We start from the raw sequence: 14840 nt of genomic DNA on the forward strand, positions 1-14840 counted from the left end.
TGTTGCTAGGTTCTCCTTAATAACATTAGAAATTGTCCTCCCTCAGGGGCCTCACCACATAGTTATGTCGAATATGTTTGGAACACCTGCCTTCATTATAGGAAAGGAAAGCAACTCAAAGTATAGTACCCGAAGGATCATGGAGAGCTCACTCATTCTCTGGTTTGGCATTTATATCTCAGAGCGCTGACTCTCGGAGTTTGGGACGAGGCAATGGGCATATGCCTGTGGTAACAATACATGTAGTCGGACGGTGGAGTTTTGAAAATTTTCCACTGAAACTCCACTCAGCCAATCCTTAGAAATTCTGATCAGAGTTCAAGCGTTTGAGAAATTGGAGGTCTAGCAAAGGCCAAGCGAGTGAGAGGAGCCTAGGAATCAGACTCAATTTTAGTCGGGGCAGGCTTCTGGTCCAGACTGACAGTGAAGTAAAGCTATGAATCTGTTGCATGGGCAAGGCGCAGTGAGGGTGGGAGAAACCCTGTAAGTTGGGAGGGACATAATAAAGATTATTCCAAACATATCAGATTCTAGGATCCAAATAGCAAGAATATTTCCAGATACCTCTTCCTTAAAGTCTGGGAGAATCGACTATAATTTCTGTTCTGGTGGGCAATTATCATGAAACAGAGTGGGGCTGAATTTTCAGGATCTTACAAGTTTTCTTTAGGCTGGCACCTGAGAACAGGGAACCGGCAGGAACTCCTAGGGTTGAAGAACAGTGAGGCTAATTGCGATTTCCCAACGGGGAAGATCAGATTGTCTAACGTCCCGGTCTAAAGCAGCTGAAGGAATATAAACACCGTTGAGCATCGGACGCAATAGGAGAACGGATCTGGAGGGGGCGGACAGGAGGCATCTAACTGAGACTATGAAATGCAGAAGGGGTGCATGGTACCCAGGTGGTGTCTTGGAAAGAGAAGAGAGAAGTATTAGGACCTGCAGGTGTCTCATCCGACCAGAGTGCAGCTGTTTGTGTGTCCAGCATCACAGCCATGCAGGCACTACACTCTGTCACACCTTCTACAATCTCCTCACTGCCTTTGGGACCAGCTGGGATAGGCCTAGTGTCCAGGAGAACTAAATAGGTAATGAAAGCAAGACAGACTTCTATGTTCTGCATGGGATGGATTCGGCACTATTTCATTAGAAGAAACCTTTGGGGTCCCCGTAAGGCTGAGAACACCGTGGGTATTTTTTATTTAATCTGAGCACGCTGGGGTGCTTCTGCCCTAATTAAGTATCTGGGACAAATGAACGACACCCATGGGTAAAAATAAATTTCTCTAGTCATGTGTGTGTTGGGAAAAATCATAATTAAAGCATGTCTTCCATACCTCTGTCTAGCAGCAAAGTTCAAATATGTCCCACAACTCTGACAGGTGAAAAATTGATCATGGTTGCTCTAGACTTCCTTAACAATCACTCAGGTGAAAATAAAAATCTTCCTTGCTTGGCTTTAATGAGCTGGGTACGAATTACATCATAGCTGGAACTTCAGGACTTCATTATGTGTCATCTTTCTTTCTTCTTCTTCTACTGTCTGGAAAATTGCTTCATCTCTAGATTTCTGTACCTGTCTGGAATCCATTTGGATGTCCGCCTAGAAGCAAGCTTAGTCTTTCAATTTTATGAGCCAGGCTTTTCAGAGTAGAGAACATATCATTAGCTTCATCCCTCAGTTGGAAGGATCTGGAATACGTTTTGCTACCGTAGACATAACAACTCATGTATCCAAAAGTCATTCAGACCTATTGACCCTCACTGCCATTCCATATACCACATAAAGGGAAAACTTCAACTCTTTCTCGCTACTGACATTGGTAGTTCTAGCCCTTGACTCCACATACCTCTTAATTCTTCCATTCTCTGGGCTCATTTCTCTTCCATTTGTTTTGCTTATTGCTTTCTCTTTGGGTTTGGAAGATTAATATTCACTTTCTAGCTAAGATATTGGCTTTCTGTAGACCAACATTCAAGTTTGTTTTTTGGTTACTGATTATTAGGATCTCTTGAGACTTTCCATGTTGGCACAATCTCAAGATCTACTACCCTGAGAATGCCCTTGGGGGGAACACTGTTACCTATTTCTACTTGGGGCTAATAATGAATGACATCTAGAATGATTCTTGCAGCCAAAGAAATCTGATCACCTGTGTACCCGTTGAACTGTACCTAGTCCCTAGTCTGAATTGGGTAAGATCAAGATCATCACTGGGGTCATCTTCAGTTTCCAAGCCTAACACTTTACCTATTGGAACAAGAGTCCCTTCTGCAAAATCACATTCTTACTGCTCAGACTGCTGGCATCTTATATGTGTCTTATTCTCTGCTTCGGTCAGGAGATTAGATCCGGCTACCCTTTATCCAAGCCACTGACATCTGGACTTGTATAGAATCCCCAGATGTTTCCTTAGCCAGTTTGATTGAATGCAACCCAGCTGATGTAAATATATGCCACAAACCCAACCAAAAATAGCATCGCTTTTATGTCTTTCGTTTTCTTTTCTTTTGTTTTGTTTTGCTGAGTGACAGGTTGGCAGCCATTTAGCACCAGACTGAAGCAACGTAGGGTCCCTGATAGTAAAACCAAGTCTTGTTCCTTGTACCTGTCTCTGGATTCTTGCTACTGAGCTCACATATAAGATTCAAGGTGCCCATGTGGACACTACCGTAGCACAGGGGAATTCACAAGTCCATCTTGAAGAAAGATAGTTTTCCAGGACCTTTTGTTCAACTAAGCTGTCCTCGTCCTCTTTTATCCCACATTGTCTTGCGGGAGCAAGTAAGTCTGATGGCAGAGTTTATCCAAATGAGGGCAGTCTCATTATTGGGGAAACTCAAAACTGGATAATCTATACTAGGATTACCAGTAGCAATCTTGTCGAATTGCTTCGCCATCTCCTTACACCGGAGGCCTTACCGCCGAGGGCAGGGAAGCTGTTCCAAAGTGTTAGGCAGTGGCATTATGTCCTCATGGTTAGGTAGGAGGAGGGAACAGCACAGCAGGAGTGGGCATTCTGCTGGGGGGAGGTGTAATGTGGAACACGTGGGTTGAAGCCCACCTCTTCAATTTTCAAGTCCTGTGATACTGTGCCAGGCACTGAACTACCTCTGAGACTAGCTTATTCAATATGAAAGCGGGAGGATTTATACAAAGAGACAATGGATGGCAGTGCTTATAAATAGATAAATATGAACTAGATAAGTATGAAATTTTTACTATCACATAGCATTGTACAAGGTCCTGTGATAGATTCAAGGGTTACGATATATCCTCCCACAGAATATCTTATATCTAATGGGAAAAGGCATGTAAGTTAAGGGCACACATAGAGCTGGGCTACAGCCAGGCTTTATCCCCTGGGGCTAATGCCACTGACCTCCACTTTCTGCGAAAATACAGATGTATCTAACGAAGTTAGTACAAAACGTGGAAAGCTCAATAGGTTATAAATAAATTGAAGAGATATAAAATGCATAATATTCACTGTCAGATGTTAGAAGATTGAATGATAAATAAACATTAGTATGTTAGCTCCAGAAAATAATTTATGATAGTCTTTTTCTATATATTTGCAATACTTAAGTTATAGCTCAAACTAAGAAAGACGAATCAATATTATATTTATAATGTAATTTATCCGTAATAAGCAATACAGGATTCCCCCATTATCCAAAAGTAGAGCACTCCTATAAAACCTTCCATAAGCTAAAACGGTTTCAAGCCAAGACTGTCTCCTACTTTCAGAAAGTTCCAGTTACATCACTTCACTCTGATGAGAGACCTACTTTAGTGCCCATTTTCACTAACTGAAGGAAATCTGTAAAGGATTTCAGCTTCTAGGAGAAAAGCCGTTACAGGGCAAACTTTTGGAAAGCAGAGAATTCTGTACTTCTCAAGTGTTTACCGTGTCTTCAAAATAAGTCTTGACTTTAAGGGGCTGTTATTACTCCCATTTGCAGATGAGAAAGCAGACAACTAGGTGACATAAAATGCCTGGGATGCAAAGTAACTAATGAGTAGGGACCATGTTCAATTCCTGGCAAGATCGGTCCCAGAGCTCCAGGGATGCTGTCTCTGTGTTGGGACATTATAGTTCAACAGTTATCCAGAGGTCCACGGTCTTTCTACATGTCTCACACATAAGGCATCAAAAGTCCTTTTTTTTCCCCAGACTTTCTTTTCAGAGGTGTGAGTAAAGTGAGCATCCTTGGAAGTTAAAAATACTATTTTCCTCCAGAGCAAAGGGCATTTGCCTGCAGTTTAAAGAGCAGGTATGCCTTCTATCCATTAGAAAAGATTATTTTCCCTACGCTGAGGACCCGTCTGTTGTAATGCCACGCACTGTACGTGCAGGTGTCACCCGGCCTCTTCACATCACCTTATAGGAACTGGGTCTCAGGGAACAGATACGAAAAAGCTGATGTTCTGGCCACCGCTGTTGCTGCGAAGAATAAATCATCCCTCACCTTTGATAAAGGAGAATCCTGTCCTCTACTGGCATCGAGAAACGGTGACTGGCTAACTCAGAGGCTTTGCAGTCCCTGACACTCCCAGAACCATAGTAATAATTACACTGTTGCTGCAATTGTCTTTCGATGTTGGTACATAGATTTCAAAAGGGTTTTTGTACATTAGGAGTTTGTTTGAAACATCATCAAGTAATTGCCAGGTGTGTTGCCTTAAAAGAAATCTGTATATGTTAGCTTAGCAGAAGATGCTCTTAAAGTCATTTTGCAATTATTCTGTCACAGGCTACTGCAGTCCTGGTGTCTTGCCTTAATTAATCACCCAGTGGCATTTAATATAAGGTCACCACATGTTATTTTAGATTGGGAGAGGTGACAAAACGTTTCGTACACAGGATGGGAAGGAAGCATATTTTTAACAATGTGTCAAAAAATACCATCAAAACATTTCATTGCCAGTCATCTCTGCCCTTAGATCTTCAGACACTATTTAAAGAATATCACGTGCCCTCCACCCAATGGAGCAAGGGTTGGGTGCAGGCCAAGGTTTAACTTGATTTGACAAGGCTATTGACATTTTTAGTCTCTTAGAAGATAGCCAAAACTAACTTAAAGAAGGACTCTGGCTGTTTCATCTTTTTACTGAAATTTTGAAAGGTGACACGGAAGCCTACCTCCTTCAAACACAAATACGCACCACGCGTCTGCGCGAGAAAAAGAACCTTGCGACAACTCACGTGACCGGGTTCGGGGAAGTACTGGTGAGCTTTGACTCATATCCTGGAGACGTCGGCCAGATTAAATAAATGCAGTCTACTTATAAGAACCACATCTCCCAGCGGCAAGACAAAAATTGAGCTCGTTAGGTAGAAACCTGTTACAACACTCTGGTAAGAAGTCATACCTCCCCTTTGTAGAGCCCCTGATAATTTTCAGAACAGATTTGTACATGCTCCTCATTTGCATTATGTGATAGCGATCCCACAACCTCTCATGGTGGTTAGGAGACCAAAGAGTCACACAAGTAATAAGCACTGCTTGACCTTGGGGATGGTGCCTCGGGGGAAGCACTCTGGGGATTCAGCCTCCCCATCTTTTCGATGTCCTACGCTGCATTGTATACATTGATTTACCCTTTCAAAGTCCTCATTGCAATTTTGCCATTCACATATGCTCTAAATACTTCATATATATACAGCTCAGCATATGTGGACTCATGAACCAAGGAGGAAGAAGAAAGAGGAGGAGCTTAAGGAGGAAGACAAGACGGAGGGGGATGGCCAAAGAAGAGAGAAGATGAGCAACTGCGCAAAATACGAGCTATCCCTCTTTATGCCCAAGCGCCAGCATTATATTTGACATAGCATTACACTATCGCCCCCTCACCAGGTATTATGTATTTTCAGTTCAACTTCCAAAGCCTCTTAGATACACTTGCACTGTCATCGTCTTTAATATCCATCGTTGGGACTGTGACTAACCTCCTGACCAGGTATCCTGCCCTAGCTTGTCCCCATCTAGTCACGCATTTCTCCTCCTGCCAGGGTTCTCTTCTCTCACTTACGATTATGCCACTCATTCCTCAACCTTGTGTTTGCTGCTGGGAAACAGCAGAGTAAAGCCCAAGTTCAGCTCTGGGGAGGGCTCGGGGTGGTTGGCTGACACGGAAATGGAGGTTTGCAAGGCAGTGTTATAAATGCTGCGATCACAGCCTCAACACACGGCCATGGAGTAGCCCCTTTTGTAGAGGGGAGGCAAGGAGGCCACCATGGCTTAAAGGATATTGGAACGGGGTCACTTAAGAGTGAGAAAAGTTGGCCAGAGGGAAAAAGAAGCCTCACGCCAGGGTGAGAGTGCTCTATGCATAGGCCCAGCAGCTAGAAGTGTAGCGTATCCCAAGCACGCGGATGTGCGCTTGGGATGAACTAATAACGACAGCAAACACTTAGCACTAACAGCTGACACTGACCTCAACATTCTGCATGTGTTAACTCATTTAGTCAATGCAACAGTGCTGTTAGGTGTATACCATTATTGCCATTTCAGAGGTGAGGAAACAGAAATTAGGAGGCCAAATAAATGACTCAAGGTCACACAGCCTCAAGGGTCAGAGACGGGATTGAAACACTTGGGGCTTGATTCTAGAATCTGGACACTAAGTCCTCGAGCTATAACGTAGCCCAAGAACTGGCAGTGCGGGGTTTTTCATGCTGTAATAAGGATTTAAGGATTTAGCCACAAAAGTGAGAACCCGGTCGCTTTTAGCAAGATACCTCTGGCAGAGGTGTACGTGATAGATACGGGAAGAAAGGCCGAGTGGAGGAAGTCTTATTATAAGGAGGTCAGAGACAGGCAATGATACAGGCTTGACCAGACTCGTTGGTGGAAATGGAACAGAGGGAGCTGATTCAAGGCATTTGTGGAAAACAAAATCAGAACCATCTGGGCATCAAATGGACGTGGGTAATGACGAAAGAGAAGTCAAGAATGGCTTCCAGGTTCTGGCATGTGTGGCATCATGAAGAAGAATTCAGCAGGGCACCTGGGTGACTCAGTAGGTTAGACGCTCTGCTCTTGACTTCGGCTCAGGTCATGAGCTCATGGTTTGTGAGTGTCAGGAACTCACAGATCCTGAGTTTGAGTCCCACCTCAGGCTCTGTGCTTACAGCGTGGAGCCTGCTGGGGATTCTCTGTCTCCCTCTCTCTTTCTCTCTCTGCTCTTCCTCTGCTCACTCTCTGTCTGTCTGTCTCTCTCAAAAAGAAGGCAATCAACACTTAAAGCCAAAGAAAAAGAATTCAGCGAGTCAAGTTTAGGAAGAATAAATGTTGGGAGGTCAGCAGGACATTCGTGTGGAAATTCCCAGAGTGGGTGGGCCCTCTTTACTTATTTATTAAGTAGGTCAGGAATTTTGACATTTATTTTTACGAGAATATTTTCCTGCTTTAGGGACTTGTGCTCCTGCTGGTAAAAACTGCATGTGTTCACTAAAGTGATGAGGTCCTGCTCCCAGTGGCAAAGAGCAAATTCTATGGAACCGGACCGTGGGCGAGTGAGAATCTCAACTCTGCCGCTTACCAGTTTCCTCGTCCAAACAGTAGAGCTGGTTTTAGGAGAGCACAGTCTTCAAATCAGCAGACCTGGGTTCGGAAAACCAGACCGATCACTTGTAGCTGCCATTTCCTATTTTTGAGCCATAATTTCCTCTTTCACTAAACAGACATAGTAACCTATACCTGGTAGTGTTCATTTGGAGATTAAATAAACTAAGACATATGAAAGTCTTAGCCCAGTTAACGGCATTTAGCAATCACTCAGAAAATGCCATCCAGTAACTGCAAGCCCGCTGAGAAGTAACGTTTGCAAAATATGCGACGCGAGGTGGTTCCTAAACCGCTCTTACTAATTACTAATCATAACGTGGATTGCATTGCAATAAAAACATTCGTCTAGAGATTCCTTCTGTCTGGAAAGTTCTTTCTCTATCACTCCGATATTATGTGTCCTTCAAAGAGGAAGTACTTCCAGTGGAACATCTGTGGTCCTTCTTCAGTCTTCCTAGTTGGAAGAATTTGCTTTCTCTTCGGCAGTCCCAGAGCAATTTAATAACACTTTTGTTGCCACAATAGGCTAACTTATAATTATGTATGTGCTTAGAAGAGTCCTCTAATTGATTCTGAGCTCCAAAAATATAAGGGTCATGCCTTATTTATCATTGATTTTCCAACCACAGGGAGGACAGCGCTCAGTAAATGTTAAATTGGATAGGTTGAATTCCTCAGATATAACCAGCTGCTCTAACTTGATCTTACTGAGAAAACTGCTCACAGCATATTAAAAAACAACAGGAATATTGCAGTGGCTTGATTTAGACCACCGTAACAGATGTGTGAGTGAGTCTCACGATGTGCTAGCTGTGTGCACGGGGGGGTATTTTATTTTTCGTAATGCACGCATTTGCATACAGAAAAATTAAGAGTTCCTCTTGTTTATATCCATGCGAGAGAAACAAATGCCTTTTGTTTAGCTCAACTGGCAATATGTTGATGTTTTTCAAGTCTGCATTTATCATTAAGCCAGCCCAAGGAAATTAAAGGTCAATGCCAGCTCTTGGATATAAACACTTATAAAATCTAGAATGTTAATTAGCTACTGTTTGGGAATTGGCGTCATTCACCTATAGCAAAGAAAAAGCTGATATGCATTTTATTTTATGCCTTTATTTGCAGCTTGTGTGTAAGAGTACAAATTGCGCTAATTATTTAAGGAGGTACACTGAATGCATTTCTTAAAATTATGTTTGTCATCTAGTGTTCATATCCCACAATATTTTCTTTTTCTTTTAGTTTTTTTTACAAAGATCAACCACAATATTATAGTTTGCATTACACTCCTTCTAGATGACCAGCTCCAGTCCTATTTTCCTCTTCCTTACCCATTCATTAAAAAGTTTGTAATTTGCATGTTCCTCTGCACACCCATACGTACACACGTACTCTCAGGACCAACTTGGTGTTGTTTGCAGAATACTGGAAGAGTAGATATCAGGACTCATTTTTATCCCAGCTGTGGGAGCGTGGAAATACTTCTTATCCTTTGAACTTGTTTTTCTCACCTGTGAAGTGGGGCAACCATACTTCCAACTCAAGTGATAAAAGGACATCATAAGAGTTGGGAACATATGAGACCCTGTGAAGAGTGCCTGGCATATATTAAGTGCCTAATAAATGTCAGTTCCCTTTTAAACATATTATTCAATAATTTGTATTTTCCTTCGTATCCTTTCTTTCTTTCTTTCTCTTTCTTTCTTTCTTTCTTTCTTTCTCTCTCTCTTTCTTTCCTTTCTTTTGTTCTTTTTTAGAGCTATCAGGGGAGGGGCAGAGAGAGAGGGAGAGAAAGAATCCCAAGCAGGATCCAAGCTGTCAGCACAGAGCCCAATGCGGGGTTCGAACTCAGGAACCATGAGATCATGACCTAAGCCTAAACCAAGAGTCGTATGCTTAACCGACTGAGCCATCAGGGGCCCCTGATTTTCTTTTTTAAATTCAACTTCAGTTGTAGAATCCTTTCAACGTTAATATTAAGGGAATAAAATAATTAATGCTTTCTTTTTAAGGTACATGTACTATTCTGTCACATAAATACATTGTATTTAGGAGTTTTCAGTTTAAAAAATTATTTTAGAAACGATGTTGCCATGAGCATCATTTTATAGGTTTTCTTGAGCAAGTATGTGATAGCTTCTCTTGGTTAACTATAAAAATGAGAAATCACCAGGATATAAGGAATGCGTGTTTCCATCTAGGGCCAAATCCTTCCCCAAAGCAGTTCTAATTAGACTTCCACCCACCATGAATGAATTTCTATTCCCCTATATGTTGTCATTGGATGATATTATTTTTTTATATATATATATGAAATTTATTGACAAATTGGTTTCCATACAACACCCAGTGCTCATCCCAAAAGGTGCCCTCCTCAATACCCATCACCCACCCTCTCCTCCCTCCCACCCCCCATCAACCCTCAGTTTGTTCTCAGTGGATGATATTATTTTTTAACTGTTGTCAGTCGGAAGCCACGGCACCAGTATATCAATGGTATTTAGTTGTTTTAAGTTGAATGCCCCATTTATTCTTTAGGTATGGTATGTATCGGCCCCTTGGATTTTTCTTTTGTGAATTCTCTGCACACATTACACATTTTTCGTTCTATTGTGTGGTAATGATGATGGTTCTGGAGGTAAAATCCTATTTATTTTCTGGGTACCAGCAACCTACAAATGTTCTGTAAGGTCTGGCTTTGCAGCCTCCCCCCTACAAAAAATTACTAATTTCCATTTTCAAGCTGTGCGTTGTATTCATTGTCCACTTTCAGAACCAACGGATAAATAAACTGTGAAAGACTAATCTGTGATTACAAAATAGAATGGAAATATGCATGCTGATGATGGAAAATAAACCCTAAGGTTGAGACATTCAAAGAGATGTGGTTGAGCTGATGTCCTCATCCGGAATGTTTAAATTCTGGGGATATCATAGACTGTTGTCGGGACCCAACTGTCCAGTAGAAGCTTGTTACTTGAATTTGCAGATTTAATCAGAGAGGAAGTGCATACAGTGAAGATATTAGGAAGAGGAGGAAGGGATACAAGGAAGTAAGATGACATATATAAGAGAAATATTCACCCATTATGATGAAAAGTTAATAGAAAACATCACATGTTAATAATTTGAAAAGCATGTGCCTGTTATTTTGAGATGCGCACTTTGAATGTGGTGGTTTGGAGGAGAGGGTCTTGTTTTTCACTGTTACTTTCTGTATACTGTTGGACATTACACCCATGTGCATGCAATGTTGTTATTTTTATTTTTTTTTAACGTTTATTTATTTTTGAGACAGAGAGAGACAGAGCATGAATGGGGGAGGGTCAGAGAGAGGGAGACACAGAATCTGAAACAGGCTCCAGGCTCCGAGCTGTCAGCACAGAGCCCAACGCGGGGCTCGAACTCACGGACCGTGAGATCTTGACCTGAGCCGAAGTCGGCCGCCCAACCGACTGAGCCACCCAGGCGCCCCCAATGTTGTTATTTTTAATGTAGCCTACAATACAACACAGAAGACCGAGGAGTCATCACATACCCCAAGATTTAATGAGGTAAATTAGTTTTAAATTTTCGTACAAGTAAACGGAGACAGGGCTGATACTGGCATGAGAGATAAGAGCCAGTTTGCAAAATGACCTTGTAATGAGTCTGTCTTCAGCTGCATTTTGGCCGAGCAGGGGTCATCCTGTTCGAATGGGCACATTTTGTGATATTGTTCATGCAGGATATGCACGATGGACCCCCAAAGGTCTGGAGAAGAGACATCTGCAGACGCTTCTGAGACAGTGTTTGGTTTGGATGCTGTATGAGACCATGAAAGAATTGTTTGGAAAAGTTGTCGCCGAATGAGTTTTTGGGGGGGACCACCACCCCCGGATGTGAGTGACTCTCATATATGTGCAGTATGATTTTTCTGGATCCAGCAACTCTTTTCAAAAAACTAGGGAGCTAGGTCCGGAGCCCCTGATGAACTGAAAACAATAAACATTTTAGCCATGCGGACATTCCTCCACATTCTCTGATCCCCATCATCTCGATTTCCATTTGTCCTTCAAGGAAAAGAAGAAGAAAATAATCTTTGTAAAACTGACATGAGGCATTGTAAGGTGAGTGTTTTGAAACGTACAAGCCAATATACATGTGAGGCAGCAAACCGAATTTCCCTGAAATCTTCTGAATAATCAAACCAAATCACTGTTGATATCCCAGGTTTCTTGAAAGACCATATTATTCGAAATAAGTGAATATGATTTTGAGGCCCACGTAATACCCCACCAAAGGTTTATGGAGTTAGATGCTTGCAACTTCCTCTCTACCACCCATGAACCTGTCACTACAATCAGCTCCTGGAAGAAAAGCTCATATTTTCCATAAAAACCTGGGATGGAGTTGCAGAGGAAATGGAATAAGAAAAGGGGAAAGTGAATGAGCGACGTCCCCTGCTGTTTCTAGGAAAGCCCTCCCTATTCAACCCAAGTTCACTTTTTTAAGTGAAAACAAACACTTTTCAACACCATTTTCTTGCCATAATTTCCTGAATGCCTCTGGCTTGTTTGGGGATGTCTGGCTTGTGAGCCTAACTGATGTGGAGATTGTTCACATCCAGCCATCAGACCACCCAGCCAGGCTTAACAGTCCCTGCCAGGGTATTAATATGACTTCTAATTGCTCTCAGCTGGGAATTTCGCTCACTCAAACAGATGGGCCAGTCACCAGGGAAACCTGGCCATCTGCTCTGTGGCCCAACAGAGCCATCAGAAAAAGCTGGACCAGATCACAGGCTAGGTCAAGGGTTCTGGAACACATAACCTTGTTAGCCCTTGGAGATTATATCTAAATTCCCACACACGATGGGGGTGGGAGGTGGGGGGGAGGGTGGAATGTAGTATTTATACATTACCTCATAACTCTTATTATGCAGTTCAAAATAGTGAATGATTCTCAAGTAGACTTCAACATGTTAGAATATATTTGCCTGTTTAAAAAATACGAAGAAAAATAAAAGAATATTTCTAAATTGGTGAGATAAACCTTTAAAAGTCTGTTAAGCAAGCCTCTTTGGTTTATAACCTGTCTTCAATGAGATTTTGTTTTTAAAATATTTTCGCATAGTGCAAACTCTTTTTGTTTGTTTGTTTTGTTTTGTTTTGTTTTGTTTGTAATACAAGTGCTCGATTTACGCTTTGATGGCCAAGGCCTCAAAGAGGCAGCCACTTCCTAGATGGTGACCTGGAATAATCAAATTGCGTCCATAAGACTAGAAAAAAAGCCAGGCCACCCCTCCCACCAGTCTTCAACCTCTTAGAGGTCTTGGTTGATTTCAACAATAGGCCTCTTCTCGCACTTTAAACTCCTGCTCTCCTATTTTGTTAAAAAAAGCAAAATTCGACAGACTACATCTGAAGATGTCATTGGCTTTATTCAGCAATTCATGAACCGGCCAGCATCCCATCCAGCAAGGAAAGAGATGTTCCAAGGAAGCTTTTCACCGGCAGCACTAGTAGGGCAAGAAATTATTAGTCAAAGAAAAGGATTGTTACAGTTGAAGAAATCTTCTTTTGGAGGGGGAAGGGAGTAGCAGGGTAGGCTTTTTGTTTGTTTTTTGTTATTAATTTTTTTTTTTATCATGCAGATTATGTCACCAGTGCTGAGCACAGCATTTCAGACTGAAAGAGGTTGAAATGGCAATTAAGTCTTGGCGCGCTGCCCTGAGGGGCAAGTGACTCTACCCAGGGCTTGTTGTTTCTTTTCTAACAGTTTTAAATCCCCAAATAAAGACTGAGCCCACAAAACCCTTGGCTCCCACCCTTGACCCCAGTAAAATCCGAACTCCAAGCTGTTTCCTCTATCTCCCTCCCTACCAGCTACCGTGCTGGGTGGCCCCGTGCATGCCATGTAATTTCCAGACCTGTAAGTAAGAAACCTTGTCTTTTTTTTAGTTTCCTAATGGCAATTGCTGAGGACGTCTTGCAATCATAAGAACCATGAAGGTGGTCTAGCCACATCACCGGTTCTTGATGGGGTTTTTGGAGTGGTGGGGATGCTGAGCCAATGGCCAAGAAAGAATTCTTGAGACATCTTTGGTGCAACAAGGTGATTTTATGAAAGCATGGGGATAGGACCCAGGGGCAGTAAGAGCTGCCCTGGACCTTAAGGAGAGACTGATTATTTACAGGGAGGCTGGGGGAGGTAAAGGCAAGGGGAAGTTTCCAAAGGGATATTCAGATGCTAAAGAAGACTCACAGAATCCTCAAGGCCTACCTATCCTCAGGCTAAGGTTGTTTTTCCCTCTAGCAAAGCAAGACAGTGGGGGAGTTCCTGGAGAAATGTTTTACTGGCCTCAAGTGTTTGCCAATGGGCTGCTGATTATGAGGAAATTCAGTTTTATCTCTCATCTCCTTCTGCCTTTGTTTCCCACATCAGTTATCAAAAGGCTGAGATGGGCACACAACACTTCTATGGAGGTGCCTAGATCTGCTTTGACCCGAGTTCCCTGTGGTTTGTCCCAAGAGCAAGGCTACCTATAGGAAATTAGGAGACTTGGGTCCAGTCTGGCCTTAATTAGCTATGAAATCATTTCCCGTTACTCAGAGACTACATTTCTTGTTACCCAAATTAGAAGCAACTGGTGCATTAACTCTGCAATGGTTTTCTTTTGCTTAATTTGATAGAGATGACATAATACCCTCAAAACATGCTTATGATAGAATAATTCAAATGATTTGATATAACAAATGGTGAAAAGCAACATATTTCTACGCTTTAATTTCAACTGTGCAAAACTATCTGTGTCCCCTGCCAATGAAACTATTTGCATAATGGGTTAATGGTATATATCAATCAATTTCGGCTAGCTTCTGGAACTAGGGTTGGCATGCCAGGTAAGCAAGGGTATTGCTTGGAAAACTGGCAGAAGCAATAATCAGAGATCCCTATCTGAGGGTAGGACAAACATATATTTATAAGTGTGTAAAGCAAATAATAAAGATGAGCTGTGATTATTAATATTTCGAGTGAAGGAAGGGTATATTATTTCAGTGCAGAAGTTTTAGGAAGAAAAAAAAAAAAAAAAGGAAAACCAAACCCACTGGATTGATTTACTTGTAACTTTACATCTTTGCCAATCAAATTAGACTGATTACATTACCACTCTGATGATTTAACATGATGGAATAAAATGCATTATTTCATCCATCATTTCTCTCCCTGTAAATAACACTCTAAAACATATAGACACAACGTTAATCACACTTGATATTGAA

Source organism: Lynx rufus, unplaced genomic scaffold (genome assembly GCF_022079265.1).
Source record: "Lynx rufus isolate CCGP_SWC_20201006 ecotype Redwood Valley unplaced genomic scaffold, mLynRuf1.p SCAF_3, whole genome shotgun sequence".
NCBI classification, from domain to species: Eukaryota; Metazoa; Chordata; class Mammalia; order Carnivora; family Felidae; genus Lynx; species Lynx rufus.